General features: G+C 36.2%; 1 protein-coding gene across 2 annotated transcripts in view; it reads right to left on the reverse strand.

The window, feature by feature from the left end:
* Nucleotides 1-23,811, reverse strand: part of ANO2 (anoctamin 2) — a 531,090-nt gene that overhangs the window by 457,369 nt on the left and 49,910 nt on the right. The window lies entirely within an intron of this gene.

Here is a 23,811-nt window from a genome sequence, read left to right on the forward strand (position 1 = left end):
ACCTAAATGGAAAACAGCGGATCACAAAGCAGTAACTATCCCCTAACTCCTGCATTTGGCATCCATTCACAGCATCTGCCAAGTATTTAATTAGCATTCGGAACGTCTGTTTGGAAGTAATCAAGACAAGAGGGTAGGAAGGTGGTCTCCTTGTTCTCGCACTTGAGACTAAAAGGAAGCCAAACAGCTGGGGCAGGTCTCTGTCCAGATCCTTTCCCAGCAGGTGGAATTTGTATCAGTCCAACATTCTCCTGGGAAGAGCCTCAACATCAGATGAAGCAGAAGCCCCTCTATGCAGAAGACGACTTCTCCCAATCCCAACCTCCCTTTCCAGTGGATAAGAAACCCATACCAAGGGAGGCTATCATGGCGGGGAGCAACTGTGAGCAGGAAGTAACAAGAGCAGATTCAACCTGGAAAAATGCAGTGGCTGTATCTGGGGATAAATAATCAGAACACAAAATATTCAGGTGGGAGGGAGATCCCTGGAACAGGAAGCAGCCGGACAGCAAATTGGACAGGAGCATGCAATGTGATCTGGTGACAAAGAAATTGCTAGGGGATTCAGGGGCTGGATGCATGGAGGTGATACCCTAAGGTGAAGGGGAAGGAAGTGGGGGTGGGGGCAAGCAGCTGTTCTCCATTTCCCTAGAAGCCAGGAATGGCTGGAGGAAGGGTCCAAAACAACAGCAAGAGAGATTCTGGTCAGACACTGGAAAGAACTTCATTGCCAAAAAAATACCAGGAGTCATTATTTGGAGAGACTGAGAAGTATCTGGAAAGGCTTTTGAAAACATAGGCCAAATGCTTTCTGGCCCAGGTGAAAGGGAGTAAACAAGATGAGCTCCTGACATTCTTTGTAAAAATCACCCAGGAGGCTACAGAATATTATGCATTATCCTGACCTGGCCCCAGATGCAGGAATCAGTATATGGAAGAAGCCACTCTGGAGGAAAATATTGAAATTTAATAGCTAGGAGGGGTCACCTGATCCACTATGAGTCAGAAATGGAATTAGAGAAGAACACAAGTCTGTAAGGCCTATTTCCCTCACCTCCATCTCATAAAGCTAACTTTTCCCCCCTTAATCCTCCAACCCCCACCCAGGTTTGATCCTGGAACTGCACAAGGAAATGAAATTATAAACAAATCCTTCCATTAGAATTGAGGGGGTCAATCAGGCCATTCAACGAGCACTAATTGGTGAACGATGGTGAATGAGCAATAGAAAGAAGCTATCTTCCTGGAAAAAACCTGGCTAGAGCTGCCTTTTATGTGCACAAGTCAACCCTCCACCCCAACCACATCATAGCTGCTGTGACACATGGATGAACAACTTCAAAGAAATTTAATTTATGAAAATCCAGATAAATTATCTAGGGACTCTTGATGGAATTCTTTTAAATAGACAGTTCCTTGAGTGCTTAAGGAAAAGTTATCTAATTCCTACAACCTTCCAGGCACCCACAAAACCCTATCTGTAGCCCCATCTAGAGATGAAATGACTTCTGTACATTTCTTCCCAGGCCCCAAAATTCTTTGATTCTGATAATGGCCTCAGACTCCAAGAGTTTGTTTACAGGGAATTTACTTTCAACAGTTGTTTTAGACACATTATATCAAAAGTATGAGACATCCCATGTCCCCATGATTATTCTACAAGAAGAAAATGAACTCTAACACCAAAAACCAAACCAAAAAACCACTGAGAGCATCAAAATTAAACCACATAGAAATGAATTCTGTGTTGTAGAGGCAATGAGTAGAATATTGAAGTATCCACATAGAAAGCAACTGAGGTCAAGAAAAATTGCTAGTGGTGGAAAAACTAGAACTCTTTTGAATGATGGTACAATACTCTTTCCTAGAATTTAGTGCTGGAAGGGACTTTCACAATTAAAGAAAGTCCATATGTTGCAGTGGAAAGGATGCTGAACTTGGAGTCAGGAGAACAAATTTCAAATCCACCTCAGCCACTTGGCTGTATGATTTTGGACAAGTCCTTTAATCTCTCTGGTTCTCAATTTCTTCATTGAAACCTCAAATTCCATTCCCATTCTAAGAAATGGGATCTTATATGGGAAGGAATAATAGGATTGTGAAAGGAATTTCTCTTACACAATCTGGGTGGACTTCCTAGAAGAATTAAGATTTTAGAGATTTCTTGAATAACAGAATACATAGAATACAATGGAAACCCACACTATTAAAATATACAAATCCTACAAAATAAATAAAGGAAATGTAGGAAAAAGGAAACATAACTTTTTTCTTTAGGGTTTTTTTTCCCTTTACAATTTTTTAAATTATGAAAACAGAACAATTCCATATAAAAGGACAGAAAACTAGAGTCTTATAATTTCGATTATGTAAAGTTTTAAATGTATATTTAATTTAACATGAAATAATAAAAATGCTCTTTGCTTATGTCTCCTCTGAACCTCCTTCTGTATATAATTTTTAATGTTTCATTAGTTATCTTTTTCTTTCCTTTTCTTTTTTTGGTATCACTATCACTGATTCCCTTCATTACCTCTATAACTTTCCCCCACCAAAAAAAAAAAAAAAAAAAATATATATATATATATATATATATATATATTCTCCTTTGTTGACAGAGAGACAGACAGAGAGACCCAGAGAGACAGAGAGAAAGGAGAAGGGAAGGAGGGAGGGGGAAAGGAGACAAAAAGAAAACTACACTTTGGCTATGTTTGAAAATGTGCATTTCATTCTGGGTCTCAATCTCTAGTCTACTCAGATCTCTGTCAAGAGGTGAGATGCATGATTCATCATCTATCTTCTAGCTGTTATAATTGGTGGTTGTATTATTTGATCTCCTTTGAGTCCTTTTGTGATCTAGCTTTCAAGCCTAGAATTTGTTATATTTGTGACTCCTTCCTCCCTGACTCTACCTTTCTTAACTTTTTCTCTTTTTCTGTCCCTATTTTCCTGTAGAATTTAATTAATTGTGCACCAAACTTTTGAGGATATATGAGTGCATGCATGTCTATATGTGTGTTCAACCTACCATTGGCTCAAATAAAAAATTCATGGAATGTCTCTTTCCAATCTTTTTCTTCTATGTTTTTATACTTTCTTCCATGTACTACAATTATGATAAATGATAAGTTCTAATTCCTCATTTCTTTTATATTATATTCCTTCTTTCTTTCCTTTTCTTTCCTCTCTTAAAACAAAACAAAAATCCCTTACTCAGACCTTATATTTATCGCTTTCTAAAATCTTTGAAGAAATAAAGTTCTAGAGGGACATCTATCTCTTCTCTTAAGCACTTCATCATTTACCTCCTTCAAATGACCAAATGCATTTGTCTTACTAAATTTCTTTTGTCTCTTATACATAATTTTAAATATTCTATCTCATTGCGGTCTCTTTCACTGGGAATGCATGAAAGTCCTCTACTTTCTAAAAATATTTTTTCTTTTCTTTTTAGGATTCTACTCAGTTTTGTAAAAGACATTTCTTGGATATAAGCCTTTATTGTTTATTATCTGAAATATTATACTCTAGGATTTTCTCTCATTTGTGGTCAATGTTATAGAATTCTTTCCATATTATTATTTGATCTAAAGCTCTGAATTTTGTCTATAGCATTGCTAGGTATGTTCAATTTGAGGTTTCTTTCAAGATGTAGCCAGAAATTCTATTTTCTATTTTGTCCTTTGTTTCTAATACTTCTGAATTTTCTTTTGGGAGTTTTTTGAAAATATGCTATCTAGTAGTATTTTTTTTTTAATTTGATCATAGTTTTCAGAGAGTATGAAGAATCTTAAGTGGTATTTCCTAAATATGTTTCAATATCAAAAACAATCAGTTGCTTTTGATAATAGATAAGCATGTTCTATATTTTTCACAGTCCTCTGACTTTTTTCTAGCATTTTTTGTTGCCTTGCAGAATCACTGAGTTCTCCTTGCTTCATTCTATTTTTCAGGTAGTCTACTTAAGCAAGGTTTTATACCTTTTGTTCTAAACTATTTATTCCCTGACATATTTCCCTCAAAGACTTAACTTTCATTGTTAATCTTGTGCTTTTTTTCTTCCTTTCTTTCATTACTTTCTTCTTTACTTCATTACTTTCTTCTACTCGTGGAATCCTTTTGGCTAGAACATTTTCTTCTCTGAGGCTCTACTTGTTCTTGCTGCAGAGTTATATGTCTCCTGTGGGTTAACCTCTTGGGTTTCTCTTAACCAATAGTATTTTTTCATTGTGTTTAACTTTTCTGTTTGCTTTTATCTCCACTTTTAGTTTCTCATTTGGAACTTTATGCTATCATCAGTCTCTGCTCACTTCCATGCTCTTGGATGAGAGGGACAGAACCCATTGGTTCTGTCATCTGTGTTCTTTAGAACAATACTCTGTAATAGGAATCTTTTCATTGACAAAAATCCTAAAGTCAGAAATGACAAAGTGTGATTATGGTCATCAAAACATCAGGATTTCATAATCTCAAGTACAAAGTGTTTTAAATTTGAGGTGCTAAATTGCGGTACATCAGGATGTAGATTATTGTTTTTTGTTTTTTTTGTTTTTTGTTTTTTTGTTTTTTGTTTTTTGTTTTTTAATAAATTGTCAGTAGAACAATGTTAATTTTTTTCATACATAACAATGCTATTAAATTTCATTTCCTTGTTTGCAAACAAAACAAAAATTAACTATGCACATGATAGAATCAGATCATCTTGAAAGCATTCCTCATAATAGAACTCTACTTTTAAATTCTTTGTACTCAATTTTTTTTAATATATCCATGACTACTCAAAAGCTTTTTTGCATTATGTCTATTACTGCTATTTTTGAATGAAGTTTATATAGCCATCCTATTTGAAGCACCATAATAATTTCTAAAAGGAAATTATATTGAAATTTCTGCAGTAAGATTGAGGGGATTAGAATAGCAACTGTTAGTAGGAATTGGATGAATCACACTAAGTCCATCTTATGACTCAATTTTGGAGCTAACTCAATTCTTTTCCAATTCAGTTATGGAACTAGTTCAATTTCTGTCTTATGAGAAAACTTTATTCAATTGTGGGAATTGTGAGAAAACCTTATTCCACTGCTTGAATCTACCCTGTATGGCTGGGAAGTTGGACCACTTTCACTTATTTCTTAGAGACTGTTAACTAAGGATCTAGGTTATGCTGACCAAAAATTCAGTCAGATCCATACAAGGAGTTTTCTCACAAATATGTATCTTAAGCAAAACGCATGTCTTATCTGAAAACTGGCTTCATATTGGTCAATCATGTTCCTTTGATTGAAAACAGACACTTGGGGAGAGTGGTACATCTCTTTTTCTGATTTCAGAGCATTGCACCTGTTTGCTTTCCTTGTTCCGCCTAGGAAAGTCCCTAATCCTTCCTTCAATTGAAAAAAAGATTACCTAATTTTATATCCTGGTTAATTTCTCTCTTTTAATTAACTGCTCTTATTTGATTAATTTTTTAAATTGTATATTATACTACATAAAAACCTGTCTCTTCCTATATTCAAGGGCCAGTGCCAAAGCTGAGTAGCTCTGGTCCCAATTTATCGAACCACTGGCATGTATTGTTTAATAAATCAATATGCTCAGAAGCTCAAACCATTGTATCCACAGTCATTTCACATGACCACAAGACACAAGTTCTGAATGCTACTCTCATTGCTTGTGGGTGTGGTGACTAGGACCAGGTCCCACTGCTTTTCACAATTCTTGGCTTCTCCCTACTCTCCTAAAGATCCAATTTAGATGGGTGTGGCCTCTGCCCTTCCTGTTTAGTCTTCCTTGTAATATCCTCAGCCAAGAGTTGGTTCCATCTTTTTCTGTGGGCTTGATAGGATCTAATAGGTTCTAATCAAAAAGTTAGAGATCATATTGGATTCAGACTACCTGCAAGTCCCCAAAGCAGATGAACTAGATCCTTATATTAGCCTTTTTTCTTAGTGAGTCTCAGAGAACTCAATAATGAACCAAGATTCCAGAAGACTAATGATAAAGAATGATACCTGCCTCCTAAGAGAGAAGCAATGGGAATGAAATACATATTTTTGGGTATAGTCAATATAGAAATTTGTTTTACTTGACCATGCATTCTCATTACAAAGATTCTATTTTTCTTTTCTTATTTCCCAGTGCTTAGGGGTAAGAATTTAGAAAATAGTAGGGAAAAGTATATAATCAATAATAGAGAAAAGCTTTTAAATAAAACTCTTAAATTCTTGTGTCTTCCATTCCCAAAATTAACATTTAAAGATTAAACTTCTTGTGATAGGCCTCAAGGAACTTAATTGGGCTGATCCTCAGACAGAAGACAAAGAGTACATTTCTTGGCCCACTGTTGGAGAGAGAGAAAGAAAGGAGGGAATAAAGGAAAAAATAGATAGATTAAGTGCATGCTATATGCCAAGTCTTCTTGATTCCAAACCCAGTTGCTCTATCTGCCATATACCTGCCCTTAAGAGGACCAATTAGAACTTGGGCTGTACTGTCATATAGCATAGCCTTTGAGGGTCTGTGTTCAAAGCAGAATTTTAATGGAAGCCTCTGTAAAATTAGACAGAGAATTCTCTATAAAATGAGGATCTAATCTACCTGGGACTGAATCAGACAATTTATAGGTTCCTCAAACGCAAAAATCTAAATTAATAAATCTATAATTTACTTTTCCATAAGGGATGGGCAGGAATATCTGACTACCTCCTAGAAATTCTAGACTGTGGTTTGGGGCCCTAGTAATTTATACATTGAGTATAAATACATTGGGTAAGACTATCTCACCCAGATGAGAGGTCACCCACATCCAGACTCACAGGCTCTTCAACCCTGATCAGAAGTTATAAAACATGATCCAGTCACCATGTCACCATGTTTTGTTTGTGAAGAACCTCATTACTAAAGACAAGAGGCCCCAAAGGGAAATGGGTCTCACTTAGAGACTGCTGCAGAGCGACTGGGGCTAACACCAAACATTGCAAGAGACAGCCCAGTCCCTGGAAACCTAGAAGTTGCCTTGCCTATATGATTTATGACAAGTTTCTCAAACACTCTGGGCCTCTCAGGAGCAATCTTGAGAGCATTGCAGTAACATAAGATAATGAAACATAAAATCAACAAATGATGAAGGTGGAAGGGCTCTCTGAGAGGTCAGCTCTAAGTCCTTTCATTTTAAAATTGAGGAAATTGTGATCCAGACAGTGATGTCCAGGAATGCTTCATACTAACTCCAAAGAGAATAAAAGAAATAAATCAGATGATTCACCGATGTTAGTCATCATGGACCATCTCTTTTAGAAGTTTCACAGGAATCAAAGTCAAACTCACAGCCCATAGAGTATAAATTACATTCTTTTCCATCTTAACTCCCACTTTATTCTGACTGACTCTAGAGAGAATGAGAAACAATGGGTGGACCCAGGAAAGCAGCTTTAGGCCTCTTTATAAAGGAAAATGTCCTAATAATTAGAGCTATGTCAAAGTGGACTAAGCAATAAGCTACCCCTTACGAGAGATATTCAAGCAAAGGTTGCCTGACCACTAGTTGGGAAGATGGGAGAAAAGATTCTTGTCCTAGAAGGCCTTTAAGCTTTTCCCTCCTAAAGGACCCACATGTGAAAAAACATTGTGGCAGTCCTTTTTGTGGTGGCAACTGAGTGGATGCTCATCAGTTGGGAGAATGATTAAATGAGTTATGGTATATAAATGTTATGGAATATTATTGTTCTGTAAGAAATGATCAGCAGGATGATTTCAGAAAGTCCTGGAGGAGACTTACATGAACTGATGCTGAGTGAAATGAGCAGGACCAGGAGATCATTGTACACGGCAATAATAATACTATATGATGATCAATTTTGATGGACGTGGCTCTTTTCAACAATGAGATGATTCAAACCAGTTCCACTTGTTCAGTAATGATGAAGAGAGCCATCTACACTCGGGGAAGCATGGGCGCTGAATGTGAATCACAGCATAGCATTTTCACTTCTTTTCTTGTTGTGTGCTTGAATTTTTTTTTTCCTTTTTGATCTGATTTTTTTGTGCAGCAAGATAATTGTATAAATATGTATGTCTATATTGGATTTAACATATATATATTTTACCATGTTTAACATATATTGGATTACTTGTCATCTAGGGGAGGGGGGTGAGGGAAAGAGGAGGAAAATTGGAACACAAGGTTTTGCAAGGGCTAATGTTGAAAAATTATCCATGCATATACTTTGAAAAACTAAAAAGTTTTAATAAAAATATTTTTAAAAAAGATTCTTCCTCCTAGATTCAAAAATTTTCCTTTTGCCTTTTGGGCAAGTATTCCCAAGTGGGCCACCCAGATTTCTGCCTCTACCTTCCCCAGGATCTGGTCAAAAACCTCTTTTTCTACCTCTTGGAATTTCCTCAGGGTGAGCCATCTCTACCCAAAGGCTACCATTGGCCTATTTTTCAGAGTGACTTCCTGGACAGCCTTCTTGGGCTCTGTTGTTCTTGCAATGTCATCACGCTGGCTCCAGGGACTACACTATCCTAGCTCAAGCTTCAGGCCTTCCCAAAACAGTCTCTGAGGCTTTCAGGAACAGATTAATAACTGCTGCAAACAAAGCCCATTGATAATTTAAAACGTTTCTAGGGAGCCAGGATCCAGCTGTCCAAGCAGCCTACAGCTACCCTCTTAGGTTGGCCAATGTGGAAAGAAAAGAATTTTGGTTTTATTTTACTTTTCCAAAGAATGGCTTTTAATTCAGGTCTACTTCAGGGTACTTCATCCCCAATGACTCAGCTTTAAAAACTGCTGATTATTAAAGAAATTTGTTTTATCCCAAATTGTCACTAGCTACCTGTGGGACTTTGGGCAAATTATTTCATGTTTCTAAACCTTAGTTCCTTCCTCTTTTAGAGGAATATTTCATATTTTATAATGAAGGGATAGGATCAAGTGACCTTTAAGGTCCCTTGAAGTTCTAACATTTTTATGTCACTAATAACCTAAACAAAACACTTTCTACATAGTAGAGCAAATGCTCACTGATCCAGAGTCAATGAGTAGACTAGTGTCCAATACCTAAGATAACTGATTATCCTTCCTCCTAGAAAAGGGGAGGAAGTATATGCTTCCCCCACAGAACACCAGACAGAAACCAGATCCTGTCCTTTCACTGTTTTTGTCCACATTCATCTTTCTACAAACAAAGCTTCTTTCTGCCCTTTCCTCTCCATAGAAGAGACCTGAAGGTTGCCGTGGCAACTCATCTCTCTTCCCCAGGTGGGAAATGAGGAGCTATTATTCCCTTTCTGCTTCACCTTAACTCCCAAGGGCAGAACAAAAGTAGGAAGAAAAAGATGTTACTACAAGGGAAGAAGAGTAGAGAACAGTGCTGTGAAAAGTAAGACAGAGAAACAAATTTGTTTTAGAATGAAAAAGAGAAAGATCAGGGAAATGATAATAGGTTTCCAAGGAGGAGGGGAAAGATGGAAGCTAGGGAAATTCTACTTCCTCAATGAAGTTTCCCTTAATTACTAAAATTAATTATCTCTCCCTACAATTTCTGTGACCCTCATCTGGCACCTCTCATATTCTTGGGTTTTATCTATCCATGTGTCAAGGAATCCTAGAATAAGATGGAGCCATAAAGAGTGGAAGATTGAGTCTAGCCTCCTCAATTAACAGGTGAGAAAACTGAGATCCAGAGAATGACCTTCTTGGCTTGAGTTAAGAACCCAGACCTCTGTACCCCCAGTTTGGTCCTTTTTCCATCATGTCAGGACTCTGGAACTTTGCATATACCTAACAAAATTTAAAGAAATCCAAAGCTCTGATTGAACTAGGGAATGTGTGTGAGTGTGTAGATTCTTTACTGGTTCTAGCAACCTTACCAGTATCCAGGGTGATCTCCAATCATTTCGATCTATATCTGGCCACTGGATGAAGATGGCTCTGGAGGGAAAATGAGGCAGGTGACCTTGCACAGCCCTTCCTCACTTAAATCCAATTCATTTGTATGTCAGGATACTACTTCCCTCCCTGATGTCATGGACCTCTCCAAGAATGAAGGACAAACAATAACAATAAGTGAAATAACTCTCCTAGTACCTGGCACATAGTAGGTGCCCACTAAGTGTTTATTGACTGAGAATTTGATATTTATCTTCCAGCCAGAACTGGAAGCACTGACTCTAAGCTTTGACACTTATTATCTCAGTGATCTTAGGCAAATCATTAACCACTCCTCAATACCAATTTACTCATCAGTCAAATGGCAATAATAATAATCCTCATCCCTCACTGAGTTGCTCTGAAGAAAGCCCTTTGTAAACTACCTTGCACTACAGAAACAACAGATTTGTTTTTTTTTTTTAATTATCAGAGTTTCCAAACAACAGTTAGTTATAGGAGTCTGGACCTAACCCACCCCCTTCCCCAGCCCCTAGCCCTACTCCCTCCCATCCTTCGCCTGGGTCTGTGATGATTTGAGCAATTCTCCAAATCTGCTGTGAAAAGGGAATACTTAGCAACAAGTACAACATGGTTACTCAGGAGTGGTGGGCTGTGCTGGGAGTCAGAGCAAGGATCCCCACAAACTCCTGGAGATTAGAAAGCCTTGTGGGGCAGGGGGAGAAGAAGGGGTGGAGGCTGCTGACTATTGACAAGAGGTTGCATATGGACAAACCCAACAAAATTCAATCCTTAAACAGTTTCCTGTCCTAAGAAGGTGCTAAGACCCCATAGGCCTACTTCCAGACCTGGAATAGCTCTGATCTCCAAACTGTCTGTTCATGAGCTAAGTGTAAGTGAGACCCACATGCAGAGAGGATTTATTGTAGAAACACATAAATAGGGTGGGGAAAGTTCCTTAAGAGAAAGGAAAACATGGGTTTGGTAGAAAAATCCTGTACATAGCTTATGAAGGTCCCTAAAGCATTTAGAAACTCAGAAACATTTAACTTCCATTTCTCTCAGTTTCCTCAATTGTAAAATGGGGATAATAAAAGCACCTACCTTGGTTTTTATGAGCATCAAATGTGATCATATTTGTAAAGTATTTAATACATTGTAGGCACTTAATAAATGCTTATTTCCTTCTTTCTGTTTTTCCTCTGGGTAAGGTGATAACTAGGTGAACCCAGATAACCACATGGCTTCTACTTGTTCAAGTCCTCCAGAAAGGAATTTTGATCTTTCAACAATCCACTTTCTTTATTAAGTTCATCTTCATGTCTAAATCTGCTAGACTAAGTCTTGTTCTTCATGTTTTATTCAATGGAAATTGTAACTAACTAGTATCTATCTCTTATAGACTCACTGAAAGAACTGTTTCTCTACTTTTTTATGATCAAAAACACTTACTCTTCTAAACTCTCATTGCTACTAAAGAGTCCTTTTTAAAAATTTGCCCTTGAGTAAGTGAAAAACTGTCCATCTGGCCTTTTCTGCTTTGCCAGGTGTAGAAGTCTTAAATTACCTTATTACCAACTCAGAGTGGCAAGAAATCTCAAAAACCATTTGATACACTCTGTAGCCAAATAGGAATTTCTTCTATAATATAACAAGTGCTTGTTTACTGAATAATTAATAACCAACCAATGGTCATCTAGCCTCTGCTGTAATTCATCAGAGACTACCTCCACTTCCATTAATTACATTTCTAAATGAATCTAATTGGAGAATTTTTTCCTTTACAAAGTAGAAATCTGCTTCAAGGGACTAAATATATGTGTTGTGCACACAAATGTATTTACATACTTATTATTTATATACATTATACACATATACTATCTATAGACAGATGTGATAGATGATATAAATAGATAGATAAAATCCTTCCCTTCTTCCTTCTTCCCCCAATTCAGTCTTCTATTACCACCACCACTTCACCTTGGTGGCCATCATCAAATCTAACTAATTAGAGAAGAAAACACCCAAACTTAATTACAGAGAAAACTATATTGTATGAATAGCCACCCAGAGAAAACCAAAATGCTGATTCAAGCTCAGTTCTTGTTTATGGTCTGTTTGAAATTAATTTTCCATTTTCCCCCTTACTCCCTGGTTCCCACCTCTGAAGGAAGTAGTTTATTCTAGTGAGAAAAAAGGTTGTTTCTTTTAGATTAATAGAACCAAGGTGTTGGATTGAGTTAGAACCCCTGAGTTCCATTTCTAGTTCTACCCCAGGTCTTTACCCTAAATGACAAGAGACAGAATGTCATAATGAAATAAGCCCAAACTTATAATTTGAAGAACTGAACTAAAGTTCTGTCTCATGGATTCTATAAATATTTATTGCTTTATCCATATATTATTATTGATGATCTCAACTTTTCTTTCAGTCCTCATCACTCAGTATTCCCTCCTCTCTGGATGTTCATAACACACATAATCCTATCACTCTGACTGTTCTTTCTCAGTTTCCTTCACTAGCTTATTAACCATCTGTGATCACCTAAGTATGGGTGTACCCCAAAGCTCCACAGCTCTATGCCGACCCCTCATTTTTCTTACTCTGTGACCCCATCAGCTCCAATGTTCAATAATTACCTATATGCAGACAGTTTTCATCTATTTATATATAACCATATATACAACCCCACGCGCTTTTGAAGTTCATTTCCATATCAGCAACTAGTTATTAGATATTTCAAATTGTACACATCTCAAACTCTTGTCCAGAATAGAAACCATAACACTTCTTGTCATCTCCAAGCTTATCTCTCTTCCTAATTTTCCCTTTCCTAAAATGACATCACCAGTCTTCTCAATCACCAGGGTTCCCCATCTTAGTATCATTTTCAGTTTTCATTCTCCTTCATCCAGAATAATCAGTTGCTAAAACCTATTGATTCTAATGATACAGCTCACCACCAATTCATTTCTCTCCACTCATGCAGCCATCACCCTAGTTCAGGTCGCCTATCTCTTGTCCTCTTTATATAGTACTTTAAGGTTTGCTATATGCTTTATAGATATTCTCATTTTATCCTCATAATATCCCTTGAGGATAAGTGCTTTTATCCCCATTTTACAGATAAGCAAACTAAGGCAGATGGAAGTTAAAGGACATCCCCTACTGTATTCATTGTACCATCTAGCTACCCACTATACTAGTCTGTTTCTCTCTCTCTCTCTCTCTCTCTCTCTCTCTCTCTCTCTCTCTCTCTCTCTCTCTCTCTCTCTCTCTCTCTCTTTTTCCTTTTTCTCTCTTTCGTTCAATTCTTTCCCATACATATGCTAAAGTGATTTCCTGAAGTAGACGGCTCCTATACTCAGTAAACTCCAATGATATCTTATTATTTCTAAGATCCAATATAACTCCTTTTTGTCTTTTGAAGTCCTTCACAAACTGGATCTAGTATACTTTTCCAATCTTATTACACGTTGCTTCCTTTCATGTACCCTTGTACCCTACAGCCAAAATCTATCATACCTCAGCTCCTATCTCCATGCCTTTGGCCATGGCTGTCTCCATAGAGATGATACTAGCCAAAGCAAAGAACCTATTTTCAAACCTAAGATGATTTAAGAATAGGGAGATTAAAGAATCCAATATGGAAGTCAAGGCTGACGAAGAATCTAAGAGACTACTACTCCCTCTAGAATTCCTCCAGCAATAAACTGGGGTCTCTCCCCAGCTCCATTCCAGCTCAAGTGTTTTCGGAAAGAAGATAAGTGGTTTAGCAGAACTCCTGCCTTTGTTCAGTAAAGAGGTGCAGGGCAAGAATTCTTAGCAATATCCTTAGTAAAATTTATAAACTATTCTTCCTGTAAACAGCAGCTTACTTTCACTCATGACTATAAAGACTAGGACAATAGACATTCAATTTACTGTGTCCTGCTGCTATTGTTCAATTGTTCATTTGCTCTGAATATAGATTATTTAAACATCTAAAAGTAAACAGCATTACACTTTGTAAAAGAATCACCACCTGCTAATAAAAATAAATTAATTAAAGCATAGCATTTGTATCTGACCTTGAGGCTTGGCTTTTAATAGCTATTTGACAAAGGGTAAGTGACTTAACCTGCCCTGAGCCTCAATTCTGTCATCCATAAAATGAGAAAAATAATATAATACAAAAACAGAATTTCCAGTTGGGGTGGAACTTTAGTGTCCATGTCTTCCTACCTACACCTGAAAAAAAGGAATTCAATGAGTAGTCCTCCAGTCTTTTCTCAAAAACCTCCAATGGAAACCAACTATCTCCAGGGGCAACCCACTACATTTACGAAAGCTCTACTAGTTAGAGGTATGAGTTAGTTATTTCTCTATCATATCAAACGTCATATCAAACCTATTTTGGCCTCTTTGCACATCTACCTGTGATCTTAATCTTCCTTCTGTGACTAAACAGAATATAGCATTTGGATTCTTGAAGATGACTATCATGTCTTCCCCAAGTCATATCTTCTCCAAACTAAACAACTCCAGTTCCTTCATCAATCTTCCTATGATATGAATCCCAGATTTGTCTTTCAGTATCCTAACTGACTTTTCTGGACAGCCTCCAGTTTATCACTGTCCTTTCTAGAATATGAAACAGTATCCAGGATATGTTTTAACTAAGTTGCAGTACAATAGTTCTCTCACTTCCTTATTCCTAGATACTATTCTCTCTCAATATCAGTTAATGGTACATAAGCTCCCTTAATGTCAAATAAGTAAAATCAGTAGGAAAGCAGGGAGACTTGCATTCAAGTGTACAACCTCTGGATAACTACTAGCTGTGCAACCATGTGCATGTCATTTTCTTGTAGAAAAGAGGCTGATCTGCATTGGTAATGGGTTCTTTATGCTGAGGAAACCACTGGTTTAGATAAAAAAAATCAAATACCAATTTCTTTAGTATTACTCCATGGAAAGGAATTCAAGCCAATTTTGATTTGAGATATATGTTTCTGACTATATTAAACAAGAATTCTTCCAAGCCTATATGCTTAAATAATTTTACATAAATGAATACTGTATTTCACTGAGACTTCTTTCTGCATCTATTGCAATAATCATAGGTTGTTTTCTAACTAAGCTTTTAAGCATGATGTGGCTTTCCTGCTTCTCTTAACAGCAATTTTCTTCTGTCTGAATAACACATTTTACCATTATTTGTGTCAAAGGAAAGATATGCTATTGTCATACCTGAAATCATGATTGTAAGTCATGCTTTTTAGAATTATCTGAAAAATAATTAATTTTGTCATTCCCTCATGGTATCATTTTAGTTGTCTTTATGTTTCATCTTTATGACTTGTATACTACAAATTCTTGAATTTGGTTTTCTTGTCCACTTTGCTATTTTCTTCTATTTTATTTGTGAATATAATCTGCTCACATTCATAGTTAAAATTGTTTAGGTTGGGTTTTCTCCATCAAATTCTTACACACACACACACACACACATATTCCCTCCTGGTTTAAATCAGTACTGGGAGCATATTGTTTGTTTTGTTCACACTAATCTGATTTCAGTCTTCTAGAAATCTCCCCCACCTTCCCATTACTCAAGCTTAGCCAAAAATGCTTTGAATTTTCTTTTATTAAGATACAGATCCAACATCATATTTTGTGTGCTTTTCTGAGTTCTCTTAACTGCTAGTTCCTTCCCTCCCAAACTACATTGTATTTTAACTACAATTTCTGTGTGTATCATATTTCTCCTATTTTTTTTTACTTATTTTATTTATCTTAAATTTTTGCTGTATATATTTTTGAATGTGCTTATATCCCCCAGGATATAAACTTATTTTGTGTAAGGATTCACTCTTTAGATTTGTGGCCTTAGTATCTAACTTAGCACTTGATACATATTAGGGTGGAGGGGGAGAGCAGGCAATCAGGGTTAAGTGATTTGCCCAGAGTCATATAGTTAGTAAGAATCAAGTATGTTAGATTTGAACTCAGGTCCTCCTGATTCCAGGACTAGTGATCTATCCACTATGCCACCCAGTTGCCCTACAAATTAGTATCTTAACAGATATTTATTGATATTGTACTTTCTCCTTTCAATCCTCTCTCAGCACTCTTTTACTCATATCACTAAAGAATCATCTCTATCCACATAGCTACAATAACTTTATCTCATTTCATGTAACATTCATCCATGATACCTCTTTCTGAAAAAGGTTTTATTAATCCCATTCTTTCCTTCTGCATTCGAGAGTACTCCAAAATATTCTTGGCTTTAAATAGTGATACAATGACTAAAAGGAAAGCATGGAATCAGGAAGACTTGGGTTCAAGTCTTACCTTTAACACATGCTAGCTAAGCTGTAAGAGCATGCTAGTCAACTATATGAAAAAATTCTCTAAATAACTAAAAACAAGATAGCTGAAAATCTAAACAATATGGTTTTACCTTATCTCCATTAGCTAGGCAAAGACAAAAATGGTAAATTTTTAAGGGGTTGTAGGAAGATAGACACTATTAGTAGAAATATGAATTGATCCAGCCATTTCAGAAAACATTTGAGAATTATTAGTGCCAAATTATATATATTATTTTACTCAGCGATAACACAAGTTGACAAAAACCTCCAGGGAGGTCAAAGACAGAGAATAAAGTTATATATATATATATGTATGTATACATATATATATATATGTAAATATTTATAGATGCATTTTTGTGCTAGCAAAAATGTGGAAACAACATTGGCATCCATCAATTTGGAAATGGCTAAACAAACCATTGTTTATGAATGTAAAGAAGAATTGTGGAACTTTATGAAATGATGGACATAAATAATAGAAGGAAAATTGGTAAAACTTATATAAACTGAGTAAATGAACCAAGTAAAATTTAAAATAAATAGGACCAAGAAAACTACTTGTACTATGACCACAGTACATGTCCAAAAATCTTCTCCTCTTCTTTACTTCCTTATTACTTTTAAGGGTACCACTTTCAACCCAATCATCTAGGCATTATCCTAAAATCTTTATTCTCTCTCATCTTCCAATTCTGATCTGTAACTAAGTCTTATCAATCTTACCTTCATAAGCTGTCCCTCCTACTTCCAGTCTTTTTATATGTTATACCACTCTTCTCCATATAGTCTTTAGTCCAGGGACTCTAACCTTTCTTTTCCTTGAATAAATCACTACTACTCAAGATCCTGAGTACTTTCATTGGCTGTTTCCTATACCTAGAATGCTCTCCCCTCCTCATCTTCACCTCCTGGTTTTCCTGACCTCTTCCCAGTCTCACCACACAAGGCAAGCCATCCCCACAGCAATAAAATGCTACCTCCTACAAGAAAGCTGTTCCCAGGTCTCCTTATTCTTAGTTCCTGCCAGAGAGAGTAAGAGAAAGAGACAGACAGACAGAGAGACAGAGAGACAAAGAGACAGAGAGAGATAGAGACAGAGACAGTCAGAGACACAAAGAGGAGAGAGGCAGGGTCTGAGAGAGATAGAGACAGAGAGACTCATTACCAGAAACTAATAATAACTGGAATTATATAGTATTTCAAGATTTGCAAAATACTTTATATGCAGGATTTCATTTAAATCTCAAAACTCCCCTGCATAAAACAGATACCTCTCCTACAAATCAATCCAATAAGTAATTGGTGATATGGGACTAGAGTTCAAGTGAGAGAGGACAAGGTCTGAAATTATAGATTTAGTAGTCAGAAGTGTAACAATACATGGAATCTTATGAAATTGCTCAGAAAGAATATATAAACAAGAGTATCCAGGATAGAGTGTATCTATGACTCATTGGGGGAGGGGATAGATGGTTGAGGATGGAAACAGAGAGAAGGAAACTGAGGGATGAACAGAATCAAGAGAACAATTACAAAAACCCAGAGAGAGAGTATCTAGGAAGAGAGAGTAATCAACATTTTCAAATGTTGCAGAGAGATCAAGAAGGATGATTAGAAAAAGGCATTCATCGGATTTGACAATTAAGAGATATTTCAAATACTGGGGGCTGTCTTTTTTTTTGGTCAATTCTCTTCACTATAGGCCCTACTTCCACCATTTATAAAATGAGGGGCATAGACTAGGTGACCCTTAAGGTGCCTTGTAATTCTAATATCCTATGGTCTTAAATGGAAATAAATTAATTTTTCAGACAAAATTATTGCTCATCTCTAAATCACTTGTATCTGACAGTCTCTTAAAGTTCTCTAGTAGCCTCTCTTGAAGATTTACTAAGGACCAGAAAGTCTCTCAGGTCACCATATCCCATATCATGAGTGTCACAGCCTCTTCTATTTTTTTCTTTCATTCTTTATAACACCTAGATCTCTTTCAAAGATATAGAAAGTGGTTTTCTCCTCACTTTCCCCATAAGAGACCACAGGCACCAGCTCCTTACCTTATAAAATAATATAATCCTAGTTACTAAATCATTAAGCTATGTCATTTTATTAACTCAGATAAGTAGAGACTCAATTCCCCAAGTACTGCCTCAATAACATTTCAAAGGGCATTTTATCAGGGGTCTTGAGCAATTCAGATGGCCAACTGACCAACAACAAAACAAAAAAAAAATCAAGACCTGATTTGTAATAAATGCCAATTTCTTAAATGTAAAAGCTTACCAATTAGCTCTAGAAATGGGTCTGGTATATCCCTGGTTTTATGCAAGTGATGAAAGTTTCCATTTAAAGGGATAAGCATTTCATCTTCACAGTTTTATTGGCTCAGAGAAATAAGGTTTGGACCATTAGAATTATTTCCTTGTCAGCTGAAGTATAGAAATCCCAACAAATGGACTGTTGTACTGAGATTTAGTGAAATTCCTGCTGCTCTATGGAAACATCTTTCTGAACCCATATTGTGATATCAGAGACAGAGGGTTGCAATTGTGACCATTTGAATTAGTCAATTGTGTCTTTTTTTAATCTTTTTTATTGTAAATAGATTTTACTTTTAAGCCTGGCCAAGAACAAGAACATTTTAAATTGGAATTCTTAAAGCTATCTAACTAAAACTCAATTATCATCTATACATTTTATACATAACTATACATCTATACATATACTTAGGATATCTATATCCTATATGCATAGAATGTGTATATATGTATGTATATATCAATCTACTTCCTCTTACTTCCTCATTATCCCTGTAATTTTCCTGATCAGTCTACCATCCTTTTAAATTCTTTATTAAATTATATATTAATTATTAAAATATAAGCTTCTTGATGAATATGTATATATGTGCATGTGTGTATGTTTATAAGGCTTTAGTAAAAGTAATTAATCATTGATCATATCTACATGAATAAGAAGAAAATTGCTTTATCATATGATTTTTTGAGGGTGAGTAAAAATATTAAATTAGAATATAAAAAAGAATTTAAGCTTCTTGAGGGTCATGATTGCCTTCGCTTTTGTATTTGCCTTCCTAAGTGTTTACTACAGTGTTTGCCAATTGTGAATATTTAATAAGTACTTTTCATGCATTCCTTCATTCAAGTGCCATCTCCTTCTTGAGGTCCTTCTTGATTCTAAGAGCAATTAATGCCTCCAATAAAATTATCTCAAATTTATTTTTTATCTATTTATATATATTTGTATGTTGATAACCTGAAAGAGGATAAATTCTTTGAAAGAATGAACTATTTCTTTTCTGTCTTAGTATCTTCAGGTCCTAGCACAGTATCTGGCAAATATCAGGGTATTGGTAATAACAGCTAGGTGGTCCAATGAAGTCAAGAAGATTCATCTTCATGCGTGTAAATCTGGTCTCAGACACTTAATAGCAGTATGACCTTGGACAAATAACTTAACCCTGTTTGCCTCAATTTTCTCAACTGTAAAATGAACTAGAGAAGGAAATGGCAGATCATTCCAGTATCTTTGCCAAGATAATACTAAAGCCTACAAAGAGTCAGGCATGATACAAAATGACTCAACAAAAGGTTGATTACTACTAATTAATATCTGTATTGATTGATGGATTACAAGAACTCAATTCCCCATAAAAACCAATAAATAATAAGAATTTAGCTCCATGTCAAAACTTCATAATGATTAGCACTATCCAATAGTGAAATGGGGTGCTTTCAGAAGAAAGGAAGATTTCCCCTGACTGGGACCCTAAGCCTAAGTTGATTACTCATCAAGTTCTTGTTGGGTAAAAGTTAAATTAGATGGCCTCTAATGTCCTGTTCATTTCTAAAATTCTACAAAATTCTATTTGCCAAGTATTAAAATATAAGGGAAGAGTTAAATCTGACCTCACCTCATTTCAGCTTGATACCTTAACTACCTAAGAATACAGTTTAGTCAATCAATCATGGCCCTTAAGTGAGGCTAAATGCAAAAAATAAATCTTTGAAAGACATTTAATGAAGTGAAATAATGTCAGATAAGAGGTCTGTTAAAATTGAATGAGGGTTTCCTTATGCCATCAAAATCTTTAAAAAAAAAAGTATCAACTTAAATAAAAAAAAAGAAAGGAAGAAAGGAAGAAAGGAAGGAAGGAAGGAAGGAAGGAAGGAAGGAAGGAAGGAAGGAAGGAAGGAAGAAAGAAAGAAAGGAAGGAAGAAAGAAAGAAAGAAAGAAAGAAAGAAAGAAAGAAAGAAAGAAAGAAAGAAAGAAAGAAAGAAAGAAAGAAAGAAAGAAAGAAAGAAAGGAAGGAAGAAAGAAAAAAAGAAAGGAAGGAAGAAAGGAAGGAAGGAAGGAAGCAAGGAAGGAAGGAAGGAAGAAAAGGAAGGAAGGAAGGAAGGAAGGAAGAAAGAAAGGAAGAAAGGAAGAAAGAAAGAAAGAAAGGAAGGAAGGAAGGAAGGAAGAAAGAAAGAAAGAAAGAAAGAAAGAAAGAAAGAAGGAAGGAAGAAAGGAAGGAAGGAAGGAAGGAAGGAAGGAAGGAAGGAAGGAAGGAAGGAAGGAAAAGAAGGAAAGGAAGGAAAGGAAGGAGGAAAGGAAGAAGGAAAGGAAGAAGGAAAGGAAGGAAGGAAGGAAGGAAGGAAGGAAGGAAGGAAGGAAGGAAGGAAGGAAGGAAGGAAGGAAGGAAGGAAGGAAGGAAGGAAGGAAAGGAAGGAAAGGAAGGAAAGGAAGGAAAGGAAGGAAAGGAAGGAAAGGAAGGAAAGGAAGGAAGGAAGGAAGGAAGGAAGGAAGGAAGGAAGGAAGGAAGGAAGGAAGGAAAGAAATTTCCAGAAACTGGAGTGAGTATGACTTTTTAACATATTCCTAAGGAGGAAACCCTTGGGAGAAAGGAAAGGCTATGACTTTGGACTTGTCTCCTCCCAGTGTTTTCTCTGGCTAGAGATTCCAAAGGATGTTGGATTTCCCATCTCCCCCTTCAGTCTTGCAGAGATGTACCTGGCACCTGTGAATATCAGGAGCCAAAAAAGATGGAATATTGATTGTGCTTATATAAGCTTGGAGAAATGAAACTTCTGAATTGGAAAAAAATAAATAAATAAAAGAACTTCCTGTGACCAGGATCTATGAGTTATCGCTTTAGTATACATGCTCTCAAAACTTAAGTCCATTTCCCCCCTGGACTCTATAGCTACTTAAAAAAAAGTGTGTTAAAGCAATCAAGTTGCTTGAAGAATAGAACTCTGGGTTTGGAGAAAGGGAGACTGAAGTTTATTAGCCTCAAATATTTACTAGCCAATCAGGTAACTTCTGTTTGTCTCAGTTTCCCCAACTAAAAAATGAGGTTGTTATGGAATCAAATGAGATAATATTTGTAAAGAGCCAAGCACATAATTGTTTTGTCCCTTTTCTTCAAAGAAAACTAATGTAACACAGGGTGATTTGGATTTGGATTTAATTGAGCCAGAGTTGCACAAAATCATCAGCTTCTCTCTCACTTCCTGAGACATAAAAGTCCAGTGGCAAGAGAAAAGTTAAAATGGCCAGTGGTGGCTTGAAGTACAGTTCTAAGCATCCTTGGCATCTTTGGTGTATAACCAAGTTCTAAGAACTCCACAGCACCTGCTTTAGCTTACTTCATGACCATTGAAACAAATTATTGTCATCGACCCATTTTGTCAAGGAAAATCCTCACATGCTTAGGGTAGACATCCCCCTAACTCACCAATAGGTTTGAGGGCTCTCAGTTACCCTCAACCTGGTCTGGTCTATCTATCAAGACCATTTTACTGAGGAGTGACAACCGTGCATGCTACACTTCAGAGCCACAGGATTTGAGTGAAAATAGTTCAAAAGCAATCAAAATAAACCATGAATTAAGCTGCTAATTCCATGTAATTCAGGGATGATGCAAAGAGAAATAAGACTATTTTGAAGCCAATAATATCATATTTTTTCTTTCATATTTAATCTCTCTCTTCTGTTGTTTCACTAAGTCAGTTACAACAAAAAGCTAGTTTCTCTCTCTCATCCCCCATATATCCATTCAATTGCCAATTTTGTTGATTCTATATGCACATCTTTTGTGTGTTCTTTTCCCTCTATTCTAACAGTCACCCATCTGGTTCAGGGCTAGATTTTGGATTCTGGAACTGTGCTGGGAGATATAAGCCAAAAGTGTGTAGAGACTATTTATACTAGAATTCCATTCCCTGTCAACTCTCAATTATATATACTAACATAGTGTAGATGAACCAAAAGTGCAAAATCCAAAAATCATTGTAATCTGGCTTTGGGATATTATGCAATATATTAAATTATTTTACAGACTTATCACCCTAATTGCTTAATTTGATATTGCATTAGATCTTGAAGGTTTCTTCAACTCTAAATTCTATGATCTTAAAAAGGAGCCTGACTGCCTTGGATATGCATTAAGAACACTAAGGGGCAAATGCAACTTTTTCCATGAAAGTATATATAGTCATTTCATCTTTTCCAATGACCTCAAATAAATGTAAATATTCCTATGTACGAATATTAATATCATAATCCCTATTTTGTAAGTAAAGAAACTGAGGTTGGGGAGGGGAGAGTATTTCTCCAACCTATACAATTAATAAGTCATAGAATCAGGTCACACATCCAGGTTTTTTGATTCCAAGACTATTTCTTCTATACAACACGACTGATTTTGTTCATTCTGCTTTCGGTCAAATTGATCTGGGTGATATCTCCTGTTCCTGATTTTCTCAAAATATTTAAAACTGGAGGGAACCTTAGATATCATCTAATACATAAATAATACTGCCTCTAGGATACCACTTCCTACACAGAATCTTCTTAACTATTCCAACTACAAATGATCTCTTCTTCGTCAAATTTCTCCTAGCACTTCAACTCTCTCCTTAATTACTCATCATGGTCTATTTTTATTCACTTATTAACATATGTATATAATTGCCTCATTAAACTACAAATTCTCTGAGGGCAGAGTCTGTGTCTGAGTCCCCCTCACTTGACAAATGAGGGAACAGAATTTTGCCTAAAATCACAGAGCTAATGAGTAAAAGAGCTTGCATTTGAACCCAAGGTCTATATCTCAAAATTTGGGGCTCATTGTACTTCACCATGCTGCTTACACTCATACTATTCCCTATGTATGAAATTGACTCCTCCTTATCTCTTGGAATAACATCATGGGAATTGCTTTCTCCTTCACCTATCTCTTCAAATTTTATAGGGAAACTAATCAAATAAATCCTACCATTGTGCTGGGGGGGGGAGGGAGAGGAAACTTGACAAGTGACTGCCCACTTGAAATCCTTGTCCCTACTTGTCCATTTATTTATTTATCCCCTTTTGAGAAATGTAAGTTCCTAGAGGACAAAGACTATCAAACTTTCCAATTTGTATTTACAGGACTTAAACTGGTGTCTGACATATAGTTGGTGCTTCATAAAACTTTCTAATCATTCATTCATTCCACTTTTTTAAAAAGTCTCCCTTCTTTCCGAGCTTTGTAATGATAATACCAA

Source organism: Sminthopsis crassicaudata, chromosome 5 (assembly GCF_048593235.1).
Source record: "Sminthopsis crassicaudata isolate SCR6 chromosome 5, ASM4859323v1, whole genome shotgun sequence".
Classification (NCBI taxonomy): domain Eukaryota; kingdom Metazoa; phylum Chordata; class Mammalia; order Dasyuromorphia; family Dasyuridae; genus Sminthopsis; species Sminthopsis crassicaudata.